This window comes from Amblyraja radiata, chromosome 17 (genome assembly GCF_010909765.2).
Source record: "Amblyraja radiata isolate CabotCenter1 chromosome 17, sAmbRad1.1.pri, whole genome shotgun sequence".
In the NCBI taxonomy this organism is placed as follows: Eukaryota; Metazoa; Chordata; class Chondrichthyes; order Rajiformes; family Rajidae; genus Amblyraja; species Amblyraja radiata.
Genome location: NC_045972.1, coordinates 22162651 through 22185440, shown reverse-complemented (window position 1 = coordinate 22185440; position 22790 = coordinate 22162651).

Below are 22790 nucleotides of genomic sequence, written 5' to 3'. Positions count from 1 at the left end.
AGCAACTCTGACCAAGACCTGCCAATGCCCTGAGATCCAGGGACAATTCCTTCATCTTCTCATCTGGCTCCCGGGAAGTGCGATGCATTCACCCATTAGCAAATAGGCTGATGAAAGCTTTTAATTGCTTGTCATATTTCATATCGTGAGTAAATGCTTCCCACTTGCCTGCATGAGTGCAGCTTCAACAACGCTCAAGAAGCTCGACAGCAGACAAGACTTAGCAACCCAATTGATAGGAATTTCTTCCACAACCATTCGCTCGCTCTACCACTAAAACACAGCAGTTTGTATCATCTGCAGCAACTCACTAGAACTTCTTGGACAGCATCTTCCAAACCCATGACCCCATTTAAGAAACATTTAGACCGGTACATGAATAGGATGGGTTTAGAGGGATATGGGCGAAATGCAAGCAGAGCGAACTATTGTAGATGTGGCATATTGGTCGGTGTGGGCAAGTTGGGCCGAAGGGCCTGTTTCAATGTAAGACTCTATGATAGACACGGTGCTAGAGTAACTCAACGGGTCAGGCAGCATCTCTGGACGAAAAGGATGGGTGATGTTTCGGGTGGGAATCCTTCTTCACACTATGAAGTCTTCAGAAGTCTGAAGGTGGATTCCAACACAAAAAGTCTGATAATTTACTAATGTCAGAGACGAAGGCCATTTGGTCCATCAAGTCAATGCTGGATCTCAAAGCATTCCCACCGGTCTCCTTTCCACACTTATTTTTCTTCCCTTGTAGGTGGCATGTTAGCACAGTGGTAGAGTTGCTATCTTACAGTGCCAGTGACCCTGGTTCGATCCTGACTACAGGTGCTGTCTGTACGGGATTTGTACGTTCTCCCTGTGACCATGCGGGTTTTCCCTGAGTGCTCTGGTTTCCTCCCACACTCCAAAAACATACAGCTTTAGTAGATTAATTGGCTTCAGTAAAGATTGTAAATTGTCACTAGTGTGAAGGATAGTGCTAGTGTACGGGGTGATCACTGGACGGTGTGGACCTGGTCGGCGGATGCCCTGTTTCCGTGCTGTTTCTCTAAACTAAACTAAACTAAACAACTCCCCCAGCCACCCTTGTCAATTTCTGACACTAACGGCTAAATTACAGTAATCGATTAACTTTTCAGCACACGTATAGAATGTGGGAAGAAACAGCAGCACCTAGGAGAAAGACAGTAGTCACAGGGAGGGCTTGCAAACTCAGCACAGACAATGCTAAAGATTCGGATCAACCCGGGTTCTTGGAGCAGTGATGCTGCAGCATTATCTAGTGTGCCATTATGGACTGTGTCTGTGTACTTGGATAGGAAATATAATTCCTGAACCATCACGCATACACCCCATACTTACCCTGCCAATCCCACCACAATTCACATCACTAATCCTCTCAATTGAAGCTTAATGCAGGAATACAAGAAAAGTCTGACCATCTGGATAGCATCTGCCATAAGAAAGCATAACAGGACTATAACCAGCTAAGCATGAAATCCTGTCAGATTTAATGGACAAGCAATATATCTTGTTCCTTGCAGTAAATTTAGATTCTCTTACAATCATAGTCACCCTTCAAACAATTATACTTCACCTTGCTCTTGTACAATTGGGATCTACCTAATTAATCTCCTCCCGATCTACCACCTTCCACATTCTTTGCCCTTCCCCAGTTCTGATCTCTTTCTAATCCCAGATTTTCATTGCTTCTACTTTGGTGACCATTCCTTCATTCCTCTTGATGTTAAATTCCGCCATTTCCTCCTAACATATTTTCATCTCTCTGCTTCTCTTCCCTGTAAAATGTACCTCATTAATATCTCCTTATTTGGCTCAGCGTCAATTTTTTTGGGGAGGAACGCTGCTGCAAAGTGACTTGGGATGTTTGTCTGCATTGAAGGCGCTACATAAATGCAATTCATTGTTCTCACTTCGAGAGTGGGCTCAATTTTAGTTGTATGATTTACACACGGCAACCATTGCAGTTCATAATTTCAATTTGTGGATTTACCAGACACCATCTGATCCATTATCCCACCTATCGCTTATGCCAGGAAACTCCAGACACACTCCAAGTATCACTTTCAAATATCCTATCATTCCCTCCCCATCTGCTTCCATTTACCAGCCTCTATCCAACCCCTCCCACCCTCCATATGGTTTCATCAGCCCATTGTCCTCTCGCCATCTAATTCCACCTAAAATGTCAACTTACACATTTTGCTTCTTCTCTCAAACTGCTGAGCTCTTCCAGCATTCTGTTGTTCCACTTCCATCCAAACATCTCTGCAACCAAAAGGACACAAAGTGCTGGAGTAACTCAACGGGTCAGGCAGTATCGCTGGAGAACAAGGATAGGTGACGTTACGGGTTGATTCGACAGACTTTCAAGTACACTATCATTCCCTCCACATCAAATTCCACTTACCACCTACCAGCCTCTATCCCACCCCTCCCATCCCCTACCTGAAGACTAGGGTTGTCAACTCTCCAGTATTAGCCAGAGCATCCCGTATATTGGGCTAAATTAGTTTGTCCCATACAAGACCGTCCTTGTCCCGTATTTGATTGCTACTACTAGGGTCGAGGGGACTGTCAGGTTGGAGCACCGAGTCCGGAACCTGCCTATCCTGTCCTGACATAGTGCAGCCCATGGAGTGCAGCAGCAGCCCGGCCAGCTGTCCGACCTTCGGACCTTCACTTACCGCCAACACCACCACGCCTCCTTCTCATGGCCGATCATCGGTTCATGAATTGGATGGGGTGCCGAACTTTGCACGCGACGTTGCGCGCACAGTCCAGCGCCCGGGCCAAAACTGCTCAGCTGACCCACCGGCTGGGTTTTGTGAGCAGTCCAGCACCCGGGCCAACTCATCATTCACCCAGCCACAGCCGAGTCAGTTAACGAATTGCTGTTGGGAATTTGTCCCTTATTTTGGCCTTTTGTCCCTTATTTGGGAGTAGGAAAGATGGCAACCCTAGTCTTGACCCGAAACCTTGCCTATCCATGTTCTCCAGAGAAGCTGACTGACCTGCTGAGTCACTCCAGCACTTTGTGTTCTTTTGTGTATTAACCAGCATCTGCAGTTCCTTGTTTCTACATCTCTGTAACTACACTTACATTGTTGGAAATAGACACAAAGTGCTGGAGTAACTCAGCGGGCCAGGCAGCATCTCTGGAGAAAAGGAATAGGTGATGTTTCAGGTCAGAACCGTTCTTCATCATTGAAATTGCTGCAGAATGCAATTTGCTTTTCAGATCATGTTATATGTTTAAATCATCCTCCTGCAGCTTTGCTAATGTCAGGATCTCATTCAGATACCTAATACAATTGCTTCCTAAACATTTTCATTCTGTTCTGTTTAAACAAATTATCTGCTCATGTATCTAATTGTTGTTTAAATAAATTGATATTACAACAATCCTCCACATCAGAAGTACTTAATTACCTGTAGACTGTTTCTGAAGGTGCTGTATAAATATAAATCAATCTTTCTTTCTGTTTCCCCAATTTTTTAAATACTTTTAAAGTTTACTTAACTGGCATTTCTCATTTTCTGTTAAGCGTTCAACATTCTTTATTTAGTGAAAGCTGCTTGATATAAGTAAAAGTTCTTGACTAAGAGACCTCATTAAGGATTGAAGATTGATGACCATAAAAGGACTAAGGCAGTGATCTCTTATTCTTTCAGTCACTCAGTTCCGAGATCAGTTGGCATCATTCCACTCCCTGTTGCTTACATTTCAATGCCATTTTTAAAGTAGTAAAACAAAGCTCTGCACGTTCTCACACAGAATGATACCTTACCAAGCAGAAGGAGGAAACATCAAGAAAAATCAGACTTCCGGCAAAATGAAGGAGTGAGGCCAGAAGACGTAGGCAAGGACCTCCGGAGATAAGATTCAGTGAAGAGGCAGAGTTTGAGAATCAAAAGGGTGATGAATTAGGAGTACATTACAGAGGCCTACTTCACACAGAGCAAGGGAAAGCCATAACATTAGACATAGATGTTGATGTTTCATCTTCAAGTTACAATGCAGTGTTAAAGGTTAATTCAATGGTTCAATGGTTCTTTATTATCAAGTATACCAAGGTGCAGTGAAAATCTTTTTTGCATACAGATCATACAAGATTATTGCCATACATGTCCAGTCCCTGATTAAGTACAGAATGCATACAAAACAAACTGAGTCCATACACAAGAGGTGCCAAGTTTAGGCACCATTTTCAATGTCCCATCTGCAGCTGGCCATAAAGACCCATTGCCTCCATCTATATCATCCTGTGAACCGTCGCAGAAAGTAAGACCCTGGGTTCTTGGTACCAGCCTATTGACCAGCGCTTGCTGCTGTCGCAGGCTGCCTCCACCTTCCTCTCTGATTCCCGGTCCTCAGGAGTGAGCAGGAGATGAGCCACGGACGAGGATCCGACTCCAGGCAGCTCTCCGGTTCCGCGGCGGGTGAGCCAGCCTGCTGCCGGGGAATGGCAACGGCGCACTGCTCTTCGGAAGCTGTGGTTACAGAAGAATGACAGGAGAATGGGGTGGAGAGGGAAATATAGATCAGCCATGATCAAATAGCAGAGGAGACTTGATGGGCTGAATGGCCTAATTATGCTCCTATGCCTTACGGACATGGTCTACAGCAATCAATCAGTGGACTTATGGTCTTATGGTCCACAGCGATCAATAGACGGCACTCTGCAAATGGATCTCCACATAATGTTACAACATTTCAATAGTGGTGAGCAGGTGAACCAGTGGAGATGTTGGAAACATTCCAAGCTGCTTATATATATATATTTTTTCATTATTAGTTTAATGAATCGAAAAAACTTGAAAAGTAATTCTCAATCTCGGAATTAAATCAATGTGGCTCTATGACCTCCTATTGCTGCTGGAGTGATTTTCTTTTCAGTACGTTAACAAAGTAATGTAGAGCTGTCTCCAATCACTGTAACTTGTAATAATAGAATCAGAACTCATTGCACAGGCCAGAGGAGGAGAGATGTGGAGGAGAGAGGATGAGGAGAGACAAGATGTTATGCTTAGCTGACAGTGAATATAGGTTCCAAGAGCCTGAGGGGAAGAGAAGAGAAAGTGGATGGAAAGCGGTGAAGCGTGTGTTTCAGTGGGAGAAAGCATTCTGCGGTATAATGCTTCTTGGCAAGCACGCAGAGAGATAGAGAGAATGTGGGGTGACATATGGGCAGGTTAGAAGGACCGAGAGATCCTGAAATATTCCGAGTGGCTGACAGTGGATGGAGTGCCGTGCCGATCACTGACAGTATCCCTACTGATGTTCTAAAGCATGGCTGCAAGGAGCTCCAATCTTACATTCACTGTAACATTTCCACATCTCCAGGGAGAGAACATGCCCAGATAACCCAGAGGTGCCATCATTCTGACCATCTTCAAGGAAGGTGATCTATACAATTATAGTAACATGTGCAGTTCTTGAGTAAGACATCTATTGTACAATGTTGTGATGTATCGCAGAGCGGTGAGGGGCGGTTGATTTGACTAATCTAAGCTCGAAGGTTCCTACCACAGTGGTGACAGAACCACCAGCGGTTCTTGATTATTGTGGCCCCTCATTGATCGCATCGGCCACCTTGAAGCCACAGAACCAGAATAGAATCAAGTCTTTCGTAGAGCTGGGGAACTACCTAAGAAGAAGTCTGTGAACAAATAATGCAGTTAGTTGGTATTGTCTGCTTATATGTTGAACCACAGCAATGTCCTGTCCTGTCCACAGCTTGGTACAGCGGCACAGTGGTGCAAGGGTAGAGTTACTGCCTTACACCACCAGAAACTCAGGTTCGATCCTGACTACAGGTGCTGTCTGTACGAAGTTTGTAGGTTCTCCCCGTGACTGCATTGGTTTTCCCCAGGTGCCATGGGTTTCCTCCCACATTCCAAAGACGTGCAGGTTTGTAGGTTCATTGACTTCTGTAAATTGTCTCTAGTGTGTAGGATAGGACTAGTGTATGGGGGATCATTGGTCGGCACAGACTCAGTGGGCTGAAGGGCCTGTTTGCGCACCATATTTCAAAACTAAGGTATTAACCTGATGATGCAGAGGTGAATTACATCTCTCACAGGGTCAATCATATTTTCAACCCAGCAAGCTATAGAGGTTGAATCAGATTTGAGAACTGAGCAACAAAGAGGCGATCAGATTACCCATGGTCATTTTAAATGATGGGGAAGGTTCATGTGGTCAATCTCAACTCTTACTTCTTTAATTCCAGCATTGCTTTGTCTTTCCCTCCTTCCAACACTCTTCCCCACAGTGGTTACTAGATCCCAACAATATAATCATTGAGTTATAATGCGTGGAAACAGCCTCTTTGGCCACCGAGTCCTTGCCAACCATCGATCATCTATTCACACTAATTCTATGTTATCCCACTTTTTCCCAATTTACAGAGGGCCAATTAACCTACAAACCCACACATCTTTGGGATGTGGGAGGAAACTGGAGCACCCAGAGAAAACTCAAACGGTCACAGGGAGAACATGCAAACTCCACTCGACTGCACACGAGGTCAGGATCGAACCTGGGTCTATGGCACTGCGAGGCATCAGTTCTACCTGCTGCACCACTCTGGCACCCTGTGGCATTGATTTCATAAATGTTGAATTAAGATGAAACATTGTCACAATTGACCGGTTTGGATTAACTTCAGGCCCATTTTGAAGTCAACAAATTGACTTCAGACTTATTTTGTTTAAACCATCGGTTTCTTTGGGTTGTAATGTTACCGATGCTATTTCACAGTTAAAGGGAGGAAAGTCGAAAATGTCAGAGTACTGAGAGTGGCAAATGTTCTGCTTCTTAATCTGATTTAATTTTGCTGAGTAAATTGGGTGCTTCATTTAATCTCTAAGAGCTATTGAGAAACAAAATAGCATGCTAATACAAAATAGTGATTAATCAGTGTTGCCTGAAGCAAGTATAAGCTTGAATTTCAAAAGGAACAGTAAAACACATAGGAATTGGGATAACTTACTCTTTGATATATTATGGATATTTATTTTCCCCTGGACACCTGTCTTATTGTTTAAGGTTCACCTATTTTGCTGAAACTTCTGTTATTGCTTGGGAATTATTGTTCTTTGTCCTTTGAAAGGAAACAAATAGGAATCAGAGGTTCATACAAAATATACACCTCAATAGGACCCTGTGCAACACATCGACTCCTTTCCAGCTGTGAAAGATCAACCCAGCTTAATCCCACCTGCCACCATTTGATCCATAGCCCTGAAGGTCACAGCTCTTCGAGAACAAGTCCAAATGCAGGTTAAATGTGGTGGGGATTTCTGTCTCAATCACCCTTTCAGGCAGTAAGTTTCAGATCCCTAAGCCCCACAGTGTGAAAATATTTCCCCCCATATCCTGTTAAATCAACGTTCCCTGGTATATGACATCATGGTTGGGGGAGGGGGGGGGGGAGGGGGGAGGGGGGGGGAGGGGGTATGGGGGGAGGAGGGGAATAAATCCTTCCTCTTTACCCTATTTATGATCTTAATATTTTGATGCATTGAATTACTGTATATTCTATCCTCTCCCATCAGGCAAGAGATACAGAAGTGTGAAAACACACACCTCCAGATTCAGAGACAGTTTCTTCCCAGCTGTTATCAGGCAACTGAACCATCCTAGACCAACTAGAGACCTACTATCTACCTCATTGAAGAAGCTCGCATAGTCTTTAATCGGACTTTACTGGACTTTATCTTGCACTAAACATTTTCCCCAGGCATGGAAATTGCTTTCATAATGTGGGGGGTGGGGGGGGGGGGGGGCGGGGGACAGGGGGGACACAATTTCTGCGCACACTCACACACATACACACGAGGCCTCGGAGGCTCAATCCAGCGCTAAATGCAGCTCAACTCTGCCTGTCTCGCCGGGTTAACCTACAGCCCTGCCTGGACTGACGGGACACCAGCCTGGAGTCGTGGAGCTAGCGCTGCTTCTCCGCGCTGGCTGTAAACCTGGGCCATATATCCCATATGTCCAGGCAGGGCTGTAGGTTAACCTGGCGGGACAGGCAGAGTTGAGCTGAGTTTAGCGCTGCTTCTCTGTGCTGGCTGTGGGCCTGGGGGCACAGCTCCTGTCTGACTCCCGACGCCTCTGGCCACCCCCGGGGGGGAACTCGGGTGAGGACGGGGATGGTCCAGTGGCGGTTTGGCAGTGATTGCAGCGCCGGAGAGCCGGGATGGATCCTGGCTGCGGATGAGGTGCAGGTCTGTGTCCAGGGCTGCCGAGAGTGATTTGGCACGTCTCCCTTCTCCAATCACCGCGCTCTATCCTCAGTCCCAGCCCCCCTCCTACTTCCGCCTCTGACCGACACCTCCCTCCTCCAATGATCTGGAGGAGGTGAATTACCATGTCCTCCCCCCCATTGCCTGCTGACCGACGTCTCTCTCGTCCAATCAGAGCCCTCGATCAGCAGTCCCACCTCCACTGACTCGCGGAAAGCGGAGATTTCACAGAGTTTTTAAATCCGGATTACAAATATTGAGGGGGGGGGGGAATCGCCCCCACCTCTCACAACGCCCACCCTGCCCCCCCCCAAGATTTCCGCCCCTGTTTTTCCCATTATCATGTATCTAAAGACTGTGGGCGACTCGAGTGTAATCATGTACAGTCTTTTGCTGACTGGTTAGCACGTAACAAATAGCTTTTCACTGTAATGTTACAATAAACTAAACTAAACCAAACAATATTTAATTATGTAATTTGAATCTATTGTAGCATTACAATCCTTTAATGCTATATTTTGAACTAAATGGTCCATTTATCCTTTATCTGTGCACTGTGGACAGCTTAATTTATTCATGTATTCTCTTGTCTTTGGAGGGATAGCACACAAACTAAAGCTTTTCACTGCACCTTGAAACACGTGATAATAATAATAAACTAAACTACACTTATCGTGTTATCCAGGATATTAAAAACTTTACAATTAGAGTTTAGAGTTTAGTGATATCCTGCAGAAACCGGCCCTTCGGCTCACCGAGTCTGCGCCGATCAGCAATCATCCTGTACATTAATTCTATCCTACGCACTAGGGACAATTTACAATTCCTACCGAAGCCAATTAACCTACAAACCTGTACGGCTTTGGAGTGTGGGTGGAAACCGGAGTTCCTGGAAAAAACCCACACAATCACGGAGAGAATGTACAAACTCCATACGGACAGCACCCGCAGTCCGATCAAACCCAGGTCTCTGGCGCTGTAAGGCATCAACTATGCCATTGTGCAATGTGCCACCCCAATTATTACCAGCTATATGTACCAGCAAGAGTCTGAGTGGATAGCTATGTTGGAAGGGCAATTTCATACGGCTTGGATGCTGACAAGGCAAAGCAGGAACAGGAAAATAGGGCAGAGGGATGATCAGGGTAATGAAGGAGCGACAGACGAGTGTCGCAAATGATGTAGAGTCATAGTCATGGAACTGTATGTCACAAAAGCAGGCCATTCAGCCCACTATATCCTTGCGGACAAGTAGGAGGGGTTGGACAAACTTGGATTGCTTCTTCCATCTGCCAATCATACCCCCTTCACCTGTACCCACCTATCACTTGCCAGGCTTTGTCCCACCAGTAAATCTCTTCCAGCAGCACAGTGGCGCAGCGGTAGAGATGCTGCTTTACAACCAGAGACCCAGGTTTGATCCTGATTACAGGTGCTGTATGTATAATAGACAATAGACACTAGACAATAGGTGCAGGAGCAGGCCATTTGGCCCTTCGAGCCAGCACCACCATTCAATGTGATCATGGCTGATCATCCCCAATCAGTACCCTGTTCCTGCCTTCTCCCCATATCCCCTGACCGCTATTTTTAAGAGCCCTATCTAGCTCTCTCTTGAAAGCATCCAGAGAACCTGCCTCCACCGCCCTCTGAGGCAGAGAATTCCACAGAGTTTGTAAGTTCTCCCTATGGCCATGTAGGTTTTCTCCGGGTACTCCGGTTTCCACCCACATTCCAAAGACATATATAAGTTTCTAGGTCAATTATTTTCGGTAAAATTGTAAATTGTCCCTAGTGTGTAGGACAGTGCCAGTGTACGGGGTGATCGCTGGTCAGAGCAGACTCAACCGAAGTCCCTGTTTCCAGGCTGTATCTCTAAAATCTAAATTCTAAAGTCTTTCTCCCCCCCCCACTACATCCAGTCTGAAGTAGGGTCCCGATCCGAAACATCCTCTGTCCATGTCCGCCATAGAGGTGGCTTGACCCGTTGAATTCCTTCAGCACTTTGCGTTATGTGTAATACTGTATATCCTTTCGATCCTGAGGAATTCTGTACCAGCAGTTGACCTTGAAAACGGAGCATTGATTTCTGGTATTACATGGTGAACAGGAGTCATTAGTGAATCATCCTGTAGGAGGTGTGATGGGGAGTAGTTCTCGAATATTCCGATACAATGCTACCTGCCTCGGGTGATGGATCATCTTAACTGGATCCCATCAATTCTTACCTGGCTGCGAAAAAGAATGTGACACTTGTATGAAATTAATCATCACCTGTGGTATAAACCAATCACAAGCATGCAGCGAGGGGACTACTAATTATTCTCACTGAGGTTTGCACTGGCAAGCATCAGTATTCTTAAAAGAACATTCATTCTTTCCCAAGGCTTTAGTGTTGCCAATGGCTCTTGAAAATAGATTTCTTAAGGCACAGCGATGTTAGGCAGTTTACTTCCTCAAATTAAAGACAACATTTATTTTATAGCCTGAAGTTTTGAGTCTGAAGAAGGGTCTCGACCTGAAATGTCACCCATTCCATCTACCCAGAGATGCTGCCCGTCCCGTTGAGTTACTCCAGCATTTTGTGTCTATCTTTAGTTTATTCTGACACAGTTGGCAGCGAATCAGTGGGTTTGCATCTTCTTCCAGAGGCTGATATAAATTCTGGTTGGCAGGATTGAGAGAGCAAAGTATTGTTGGCAGGGCTTATTGGGTGCGAAGTTCAACAGCCTTATTTATTCTTTTAAGGTGGGTATAAAAGTTTCCATGGACCTACTTCAAAGCAGAAGTGGAAGAATGTCCATACTACAGATGTGTTGAGAAGAAACGTTATTCCATAATTGTGGCCTAACAATTAGAGGTGCTGCACAGTGGCGCAGCGGTAGAGTTGCTGCCTTACAGTGCCAGAGATTCGATCCGGGTTCAATCCTGAGTACGGATGCTTTCGTTACGAAGTTTGCACTTTCTTCCTGTGACCACATGGGTTTTCTCCAGGTGCTCCGGTTTCCTCCTACACGCCAAAGATGTGCAGGTTTCTAGGTTAATTAGCTTATGTAAATTGTAAGTTGTCTTTAGTGTGTAGGATAGTGCTAGTGTATGGGGCATGGACTAGCCGGCATGCCGTCCTGGCCGGCATGGACTCGGTGAGCCGAAGGGCCTGTATCTCTAAAGTCAAGTCTAAATTGTTTCACAAAGCACACGAGCTGTTGGTAGTGTGCTGGAACTGAGAACAAGAACCTCATATTTAATCATCCCAAAGACTGGTATAGATGCAATGTTGGGGGAAGATGGAGTTACTATGTACAGCATGGAGATGGGCCCTGCAGCACAACTCATCCACAGTGTTCTATCTAAGCTAGTCGCATATGCATGCCTTTGGCCCATATCCCTCTAATCCCCTCCTATCCATGTACTTGTCCAAGCGTCTGTTAAATGCTGGTTGGTTGATAGTTGGGTGAAGTTCCAGGCAGTGCCAACATCCATACATTTCTCATGTGCAGTGGGGGAGTGTGGCTGATATCTTTCTCATTCACCTAACATGGTTGAGCTCAATTTGATGTTTGTTGCTGCTGCAGTGAGATAAGGTGATAGCATAGAGGGAACCGGGTCAACTTCTAACAGTAAAGACACACGGAAAGCCACAGTTTTATTGGACAAGGCTTAGGATAGAATTTGAGCTTACTCATAGGTTGAAGAAGAGGAAGAAGGTCAGATGAGGAGCAAACCCAGAAAAGGAGAGGAATTAGAGAAGAAAAGATCTAGAAGTACAAAGAAAGACACCCAAGTATATTGTACCTTTCACAATGCAACTTACAATGTTTTATAACCAGTGCAGTACTTAAGCTCGGGTTGTAAAGTGGGGAACACAGCAGTTAATTAGTGCACAACACAATTAGCAGTGTGATAAAGATAGAAAAGCACTGACAGAGTAGGGTCCAAAGTCATGAGAATTTTTCATTGTCATATGTCCCAAACGAACAATGAGATCCTTACTTGCAGCAGCACAATAGAACAGAATATTTAAGCATAGTACTCTGTAAACAATATAGTAAAGAAAAAGAGTTTAGTATACATACACACAAACACATATATATATAGACATATATGCAAACAAACACACGTACACACACACGTACACACACACACACACACACACATATATATTATATATATATATTCAAATATTCATACTTTCATACATTCATATATACACATATATAAAACAAACAAGCAATCACCGTGCAATAAGGCAAAACCAATGCCCCTAAGACTATGTAGTTCAGAGCTTATTTGGAGGTTGTAGTGGGTAATAACCTGAGGTAAGAAGCTGTTCCTGAACCTGGACGTTATCGTTTTCAGGCTCCTATATCTTCTTCCCAATGGCAGGAGTGAAATGAGTGTGTGGCCAGAGTGGTGTGGAATATGAATAAGAGAGGAATAAAAGGAGAGAAGGAGAGGCAGAGGGGCAGGAGCGAAGAATTGAGTGAAAATTATGTTTAGCCCAGTAGAGGTCACAAGGCAGCCAAAGAGCTCCATAGACACAGCAATTCACTGAGCCTTTTTTATTATAGAACTTAATTGCTATATTACTTTAGAGCTTCATAGATCAATTTTCCTTCTGTAGACTGGAGATATTTCAATGGAGCGTCTTCCCATTAATCTACTCACTGGTCAGATAGCGATTTTTGGGTTAAAAATAGTCCAACTCTTAAAATAAATCTTGGCATAAATAAATAAAAATAACTCTATTACGGATATGGCCTGAGCCATTTTATCTGGATTGTATGAAATTCAAGTTCATTCTCGACGGATGTATCTTTTTTCCAAAATGTGGGTAAGTCGGGTCAGAGAAACTAGATATCAATGTTGTCTGCCTGTGTAATGGATCATTTTGCTATAATGAGATGCATTTGCTTCTCTTTCTTTCCCTTTTACTCCAGAACATGTGTCTGAACCACAACATCATCTTACAAAGATTGAGGATGAGAGAAGTATGCACAGTGGGAAAATAAATCAATTTAAAGATTGTGATGCATGCAATCTGATTCTTCCAATCCTATAATAATAAAAAAAGCTTTTTCCTGTCTATTTCTGGATTCTCTTTTTTTTGTATCACTACCCTTCAGGTGAAAGTAAGATGTTAAAATGTTATAAAAAGCCTGACAGCAATCTGCAATCTCTTGCGTAGATTGCTTGCTGCAATTTAACATACAGTAGCTGCCACTCAATGAGCTGACTGTTTTTCATTGTCATGTATCCCAAACAGAAAAAAATGAAATTCTTACTTGCAGCAGCACAACAGAACAGAATATGTAAGCATAGTTCTCTGTAAACAAAATATATAATAATATTATAAATATATAAATATATAATAAGCATGTATATAACAAATATATATGTGTATATATATATATATACACATATATATTTGTTATATATATATATATATCTGTGTGCATGTGTATACTGAACTTCATTGATTATATATATGTATATTATACATAATATATTATATGTTTATATTAAAATATATTTATAGAATATATATACATACATACATACATAGACTGTATGTTACTCTTCCCACTTTAATTTCCTCCAAATAACACATGAAGTGCTACTGTCAGCCCAACATTTCTCCCCACTTGGAGCTAGCTTCCGTATCTTGGTCTGGCAGTGAGTCTGTGCTCTAAATCCTCCTAGGGCTTGCTCCTCTTTGTGTTCTGCAACGTCCTTCAGGCCCACTACCTTCCAATTTATCTGTGCTTCTCCAAACCCGGCCTCCAGTGAGTTCCTGACTTTCCTTGTTCCATTGTCAGTTGTGGCTTTAGCTGCCTTGGCTGTAAGCTGTGGAATTTCCTCCCTGAACCTCTTCACCTTTCCTCCCTGAAGAGGCTTCTTAAAACATAACCAACAAGCAAGCTTTTGGCCATCTGTACTAATACATCCCATGTGCCAAAATGTGTTTGGTATTGCTTCTATGAAACTTCATGGGGCTTTAGTTTTGTTTATTTAGTTTAGTTTATTATTGTCATGAGTAGCGAGGTACAGTGAAAAGCTTGAGTTTTTGTGCTATCAGGTCAAAAAAAGACTATACATGATTACAATCAAACCGTCCATAGTGTACAGATACAGGATAAAGGGCTCACAATTTAGTGCAAGATATTGTCCGATAAAGTCCAATTAAAGATACTTCAAAATATAGCAACAAAGAACTGCAGATGCTGGTTTACACCACAGATAGACACAAAGTGCTGGAGTAACTCAGCAGATCAAGCAGCATTTCTGGAAAAAAGGAACAGGTAACGTTTCGGGTCGGAACCTTTCGGAATAGAGTGGGGGGAACTGGAAGTGAGAAAAGGCCAGAACAAATCAAAGCCGGCAACAGATAACAGAGGAAGGGTGGACCCCATAATAGCCCATTGTTGGCTGGGGAAGAGGTGATAATGAAGGGATACACGGATGCAAACAGTAGAACTGGTAGGACAACTAGGATGCGAGAGGGGGAGAGAGATGGAATGCAGGGGTTACCGCATTAGCGAAATAAATGTTCATACTGCTGGGTTGTAAGCTGCCCAAGCGAAATATGAGGTGCTGTTCCTCCAATTTGCACGTGGCCTCATTCTGGCAGTGGACAGGGCCGAAGACAAAAAGGTCAGTATGGGAATGGAAGTTAAAATGTATGGCAAGCGGGTAATTGTATAGACCCAGGTGGACAGCATTTGTGTTCAGCAGAACAATCGGCCAGTCTGCACATGGCCTCACCAATATATAGGAGTCCACACCAAGCACAATGGATACAGTAGATGAGGTTGGAGGAGCTGCAAGTGAACCTCTACCTCACCTGAAAGGACTGTTGGGGTCCCTGGATGGAGTTGAGGGAGGAGGTATAAGGACGGGTGTTGCATCTGCAGGGGAAAGTTCCTGGGGAGGGGGCGGTTTGGGTGCGACAGGATGAGTCCTCTGTCCCCACTCAAGTGCAATCACATCCTTCCAATAGTGTGGTGACCAGAAGTGCACAGAATATCCCACCAGTGTTGGTGGGATACGACCAATGTTAAATACATCTGCCTAGCATAAAATAACCCTCACCTGTGTCCACCTACGCTCTGCCATGCCTTGCTCTGCCCCTGCACCCTTCTAGCTTTCTTTCCCCCTCACTCCTGCAATGAATCAGTCTGAAGAAGGATCCCAACCTCAAAGATCACCTATCCATGTTCTCCACAGATGCTACATGACCCACTTAGTTACTCCAGGACATTGAGTCTTTCAATGTTTTATAAAGTTGTATCAAGACTACCCTGTATGCAAAATACTGGAGTAACTCAGCAAGTCAAGTGAAACCTTCTTCCGACCCAAACTGTCACCTGTTTTTTTTCCACAGATGCTGCTTGACCCGTTGAGTTACTCCAGCATTTTGTATCTATCTTTGGCATAAACCAGCATCTGCAGTTCCTTTCTACACATACCCTGCAGTTATGCCCTGACTAATAAATGCGGGCATTAGTATGCTTTCTTCACCCTCCTCTCTATGTGTGCTGCCTTCTGTGGACTTGTATACCTTGCAGGCCACCTCTATTCCACACAGGTGTAGGTGTAGGTGTAGGTGAATCGGGTGGGCGGCGCGATTCACGTCGCAGCGGCCTCTGCAGTCCGTCTGTCTTTTTATTATTTTTTGTCTCGTTTGAATGTAGTTTTTTTTTTTTTTTTGTGTGTGTATGTGTGTGGTTATGTGTGTGGGGGGCGGGGGGCGGGGGGTGGGGGAAACTTTAAAAATCTATCCCCTGCACGGAGAATCCGACCTTTTCTCTGTCGGGTCTCCGTTGTCGTTGGGGCCTAGCACCGTGGAGCGGCCTCCAGCAGGAACGACCTGGGGCTCCAGTCGCGGAGCTGCGGACCTACTCACCATCGCGGAGCTGGCCGAGTTCGGAGCGGGAGGAGCGGTGGTGGCGCGCTGCTGCGACCCGACCCCGGGGATTCGGAGGCTTACCGCAGGTCTGGTGGACAGTGACACCGGGAGCCCGCGGGTCCCTACTGGGAGACCGCTTTTCGGGGCTTCCGCAACGGCGACTTCACCCGCCCGAGTTGCGGGGTTGAAGAGTACCTGGAGCGGGGCCTTACATCATCGCCCGGCGTGGCTTGGAATGGCTGTGGGACTTTGCTAGTGCCCGCCGGGGGCTCCAATAACAAGACCCGGAGCGTGGTCTTGCATCACCTGGCGCGGCGTTAATGGCCGCGGGACAATTACCATCGCCCGCCGGGGGCTTTGACTTTGACTCTGACATCGGGAGGGGAATGGGGAGTGCAGGGGAGAGATAAGTCTTTGCCTTCCATCACAGCGAGGAGGAGATGCGCTGTGATGGATGTTTGTGTAAATTGTGTTGTGTCTTGGTTCTTTTCCTTGTGTGTACGACTGCAGAAACAACATTTTGTTTGAACCTCAATGGGGTTCAAATGACAAATAAATTGTATTGTATTGTATTGTATTGTATTGTATTGTATTGTATTGTATTGTATTGTATTGTATTGTATTGTATTGTGTAAGAGAGCCAATATTTGACCCAAGATCCCAGGCGTGACCACATCTCTCCAGCTCTAGGCTTTGTGATGGATCTGGCAAATAATTAGAAATACCACTCAACCGAACTAAACATACCTATTGCTATTTAAATGTGGGAGCATTGAGTCAACTCATATCCTTAATACCCTCCCATCCATTGAATATACAGGCTAACTAGTTATATTTCCAAGGTGGAATGGATTTTGTTCATATTCAACTTCATTTGCTACTGGCCAGCACAAGCAAAACAATACGGAGCGACACAGTTATGCAACGGTAGAGTTGCTGCCTTACAGCGCTGGAGACCTGGATTCGATCCGTCCTTTGAGTGCTGTCTGTATGGCGTTTATACGTTCTCCCTGTGATGTGTGGAGCTTTTTCCGGGTGCTCCAGTTTTCTCCCAAATTGCAAAGGCATGCAAGTTTGTAGGTTAATTGGCTCCTGTAAATTGTAAATTGTTCCTAGTGTGTAGGATAATGCTGGTTGGCGTGGACACAGTGGGCCGAAGGGCCTATTTCCGCGCTGTATCACTAAAGTCTAATGTAAAGTATAAAGTCTAAAGATAGAACTAGCGCAAGGGTGATCGCTGATCGGTGTGGATTCAGTGGGCTGCAGTACCTGTTTCCACTATGTATCACTAAACTAAAATCCCCACTCTTTTCACCTCTTCTAATACAAAAGTAGGTAATTAAATGCAGAATAATTGTATTTGTTATTTTTGTGTATTGGAGATTTACTTGGCATGCCATGGCACACCACTCCCTTGTGGGAATATACATTCCCTTGTACCCCACTGATAGAGAATGTCCATTATATTATTGAGTGCTGAGTGCATACAGCAAGTGTTTTGATAGATGCTGCTAGATAAAATTATATTATATCATGCTCCAATCTATCAAAATATTATCCAATGTCAATATTAGTGCTGGATCTCTTCCTCCCTATTCGATTACTGGTGTGAGACTCCTAAAGTCAGGCATCTTTGTCTACTGACCCTTCTATCCAAACCTCTCTCACATAACTAGATGTTTGCTCTCTGTCAGGCAGCTGAGACCAAATCTGGCAAAGTAAGTTAAGCCTGTTTATAAAAGTTCTGTCACTCACCCTGAAAATAAATAGTATTTAGGCCAAAACGGAGCAGTGTTTGCTATTTTTTCATCTGACGCCATTTTTTAAATGTCCACAGCTCCTGCATATAGAGGCACTGGGCATGAATCCATGTGTGAGGAATGAAGGGCATTTAAAATCTCTTCCTTACTCACATTACATGAAATATAGAACATAGAACAGTGCAGCACAGGAACAGGCCCTTCGGCTCACAATGTCCGTGCCGAACATGATGCCTAGTTTAACTAGTCTCCACTGCCTGCACATGATCCATATCCCTTCATCACCCACATATCATGTGCCTATCCAAAAGCCTCTTAAACGCTAATATTGCATCTGCTTCCACCACCACACCTGGCGGTGTGTTCCAAGCACTCACCACTCACTGTGTGAAAAAAAACATGCCTCACACAAAGTGCTGGAGTAACTCGGCAGGTCAGGCAGCATCTTTGGAGAAAAGCAACAGATGAGATTTCGGGTCGGAACCCTTCTTCAGATTGAAAGTAGAGGAGTAGGGGGTATTTGGAGGTAGGAAAAGGCCAGGACAAATCAGGGCTGGCAACAGATGACCAAGGAAGGGTTGAGCCCATAAAGGCCCATTGTTGGCTGGGGAAGAGGTAATAATGAAGGGATACATGGAGTGGAACTGGTAGAACGAGTAGTGTGGGGTTGAAATTCGAAAATTCAATGTTCAAACCACTAGGGTCAGTCTGAAGAAGGGTTTGACCCAAAACGTCACCCATTCCTTCTCTCCAGAGAGGCTGCCTGTCCCGCTGAGTTACTCCAGCATTCTGTGTCCACCTTCGATTCAAACCACTGGGTTGTAAGTTGCCCAAGCACAATATGAGGTGCTGTTCCTCCAATTTGTATGTGGCCTCACCCTGACAGTGAAGGGGTCCCTGGACAGAACGGTCAGTATGGGAATGGGAAGGGGAGTTAAAATGTTAAAATATTTGGCAACCGGGAGATCGTGGGAGAGTTTATTTAACCTATCCTTATACCTAATACTCTGTATTCCCGAGGGTATTATTCCTCAGACAGCAACCTAAAGCAAACCATATAGCTCGGAGTCTAGATTGAAATGTAACACATGATAGCAAGGGTACCTCTGTGTTACATTTGATTTCAGATCTAGAGCAACTTCAATGTATAGTTTTAAGGTGGAAGGAGCTAAATTTAAAGATATGCGAAAGGAGATTTTTTTACACAGTGGGTGGTGGGTGCCTGGAATGTGTTGCCAGGGCTGGTCATAGAGTTAGCAATATGGGAATAGGCCTTTCGACCCAACTTGCCCATGCCGACCTAGATTCCATCTACACTAATCCCACCTGTCCAGGTTTGGTCCATATCCCTGAAAATTCTTCCTATCCGTGTACCAGTCCAAGTATCTATTATAATCATAATCATAATAATCATAATGGTACTTTATTAGCCAAGTATGTTTTGCAACATACGAAGTATTTGATTTGCCATACAGTCATACCAATAAAGAACAACAAGACACCCAAATTAATTTTAGCATGAACATCCACCACATCGACTCCCCCACATTCCTCATTGTAATGGAAGGCGAAAAAAGTTCAATCTTCTTCCCTTCTTTGTTCTCCCATGGCCGGGGCACTCGAACTTTCCATTGTCGGGGCGATCTTGGTCGAACCCTCCGTATCTGGACGATCAAGCTCCTGCATCGGGGGGATCTCAGCTCTCCCGCGCCGGGCGATCGGACTCCAAGTCGGGGCTAGTCGAACCTCTTGTGACTTTGGAGCTTCCCGACATCGGTCTCTACTGGTGATGGAGGCAGATACAGTATTGGCATTTAAGAGACTTTTACAGTAGATAGGCACATGGATAAGCAGGGAATGGAAGGATATGGATAATGTGCAGGCAGAAAAGTATTGCTCTTGGCATTATGCATGGCATAGACATTTTGGGCTGAAGGGCTTTTTCCTCTTCTATGTTCTATGTTCCTTCCATAAAGGACTGTAATGAACCAGATCTTCTTCTCATGATCTCCCACCAAATAATTGACACAATGTTAATGGACTTTCTTTTTCCTTGCCAAAGGTGTAACGAGTAAAACTCACTTGGGCCCAGGCAATGCCTGGCTCTCCATTAAATATACGAACACTCCTTTTTCCAATTCAATTCAGTATCCTCACCTTCTTCTCAGCCTTTTAGTTAGTTTAGTTTAGTTTAGTTTAGTTTAGTTTAGTTTAGTTTAGTTTAGTTTAGTTTAGTTTCAAGATGCAGCGTGGAAACATTCTCTTCAACCCACCAAGTCTGCCCCAGCCAACACCTGTACACTGTTTCTATCTTACACACTAGGGATAATTGACAGAAGCCAATTAACCTACAAACTTGCACATCTTTAGAATGTGGCAGGAAACGCTGCATGCAGAGGAAACCCAAGCGGTCAGAGAGAGAACGTACAAAGTCTTTACGGAGAGTACCCATAGTCAGGATCGAACCCCAGGTCTCTGGTGCTGTTAAAAGCAGCAATAGAACTGTTGTGCCACTGGGCAGCCCCTAAGTCTTTTATTTATTTGTAACTTTTAAAAATCTTTAGCAACTGTATAAGTGCTACTTCCTGTATACATCCAAAACTCAGAACGTTTATTATCTTTGCTGCTAACTTCCATTTTACTCTCACTTTCACGTGGAGTCCATATCTAATTCCTCCCTTCCCTTTCTTAAAACCTCCATCTCAGGGGATAGGTTAGAAAACAACATTCGATATTATCTCTCAGATTCCCACACTAGATTTGGTGTTTACGATGTTCACTGACTGGTTAGCACGCAACAAAAAAGCTTTCTATTGTACCTCAGTACACTTGACAATAAACTAAACTAAACTAAATGAACAGAACTCCATCTTCCATCTGGGCTAATTGCAGTCCTAAGGTTTTAATATCAATTTCAGAGAACAACAATTTCAATGCCAGTTTCCTTTTCTTTCCACAGAGGTATCCTATTTCAGTTTCAACTTAAATGAAAATCTGACAAAAAAATTGCAGAGCACACCCGGCAGGTCAGGCAGCATCTATGGAGAGATTCGACCTCCCTTCGACTATGATGAAGACTATCTACGACTACCTTCGACCACCTTTGACTACCCTCGATTACCTACGACTAACATGCCGACATACCTCAACCTACTACGACTAAACCTACGAGTAAAAAAAGTATCGATTTTTTCCATGCGGACCTTTTTTTACTCACGGACATTTTTTTAACATATTGAAAAAAACGCCGTTACCTAGCTGAAGCCTCGAATATGCGGAGACCACTCTCGAGCATGAAGGAGAGTTACAAAGACTTCCTACGACATTGTGTCGGCCATGCTGCGGGTATGAATCGAGGACAAACTCGCCAGAATTCGCGAATGAGGTCGCCCAAGTGGGACAGGCCCTATACAAGTTAGCTTTCAGTAGGGGAGAGGGTTGGAGAAGGGATATGTAGAACCAAGACTTTGACCTTGATGACCTTAGGCAAAATGACTAAGTGGAGGAATTTACCAGCATATCTTATTCCTTGGGTAACTGCAATGATTAAGACACTAATGGGAGTGTCAGGAACAAAGGGACATAACTGTAAAATAAGGTGGCGGCCATTGAAAACTGAGGTCTGTATATAGAACATAGACAAGCACTCCAAAGGAACAGGCCCTTTGGCCCACAATGTCTGTGTTGAGCATAATGCAAAGAAAACTGATCTCATCTTCCTGCAAATGATCCATACCCCTCCATTCCTTGCCTTTGTATAACCCATATCAATAATCCACTTAAATACCACATCACAAAGGCATGTGAGTTTGCTGGTCTCTGTAAATTGACTCCAGTGTGCAGGGAGTGGATGACAAGGTAGGAAAACATAGAACTGGTGTGAGTGGTGTGGTCAGCGAGGATCTATGGGCCTATCCCACTTAGGCGACTTTTTAGGCGACTGCAGGAGACTATGCAGTTGCCACATGGTCGCCACATGTTAGCAGGTGGTTGCCGGGGAGTCACCTTCATGATCATGAGTTCCAGCATTCTGGGAACTAGTCGCGGCCTCATTATGTTGAAAAATTAGCGGTGACTAGAATGAAGCCGCCATGGAGAGTAACGAGAATTTTCGTGCCGTAGGTGGGTCGCCAGGAGGTCCTAGTGGGTTGCCAGGAGGTCGAAGGTTCTCGTAGGTTCTCATAGGTTGTAGCCGGTGCTGACCGGTGCATTTCATAGAAACATAGAAACATAGAAAATAGGTGCAGGAGTAGGCCATTCACCCCTTCGAGCCTGCACCGCCATTCAATATGATCATGGCTGATCATCCAACTGAGTATCCTGTACCTGCCTTCTCTCCATACCCCTGATCCCTTTAGCCACAAGGGCCACATCTAACTCCTTGTCTAAACTACCTTCTGTGGCAGAGAGTTCCAGAGATTCACCACTCTCTGTGTGAAAAATGTTTTTCTCATCTCGGTCCTAAAGGATTTCCCCTTTATCCTTAAACTGTGACCCCTTGTCCTGGACTTCCTCAACATCGGGAATAATCTTCCTGCATCTAGCCTGTTTCATTGGCTCATTGGGAAAAAAAAACGTAAACAGTAGTTTTCAGAACCAAGGATAACCGACCGGTAATGTTAAATGTCCGCTGAGCTTCACAGCCGTGTATCTCTGGCTTCTTAAAAGTTGTCTCCACTCCTTTTCCCTCCTTCTCCTCCCTTCTTCACTCCTCTCTCCTCCTCTCTTTTAAAGGACTTACCGTACACTGTGCTTTAGCCATCTTAATTACAGCGCCAACCTTCCTGTTCATCACGGTGTGCGTCTGTATCACCTTGGCTTTGCACCGTGTGAATTTCACTCAGACAGCG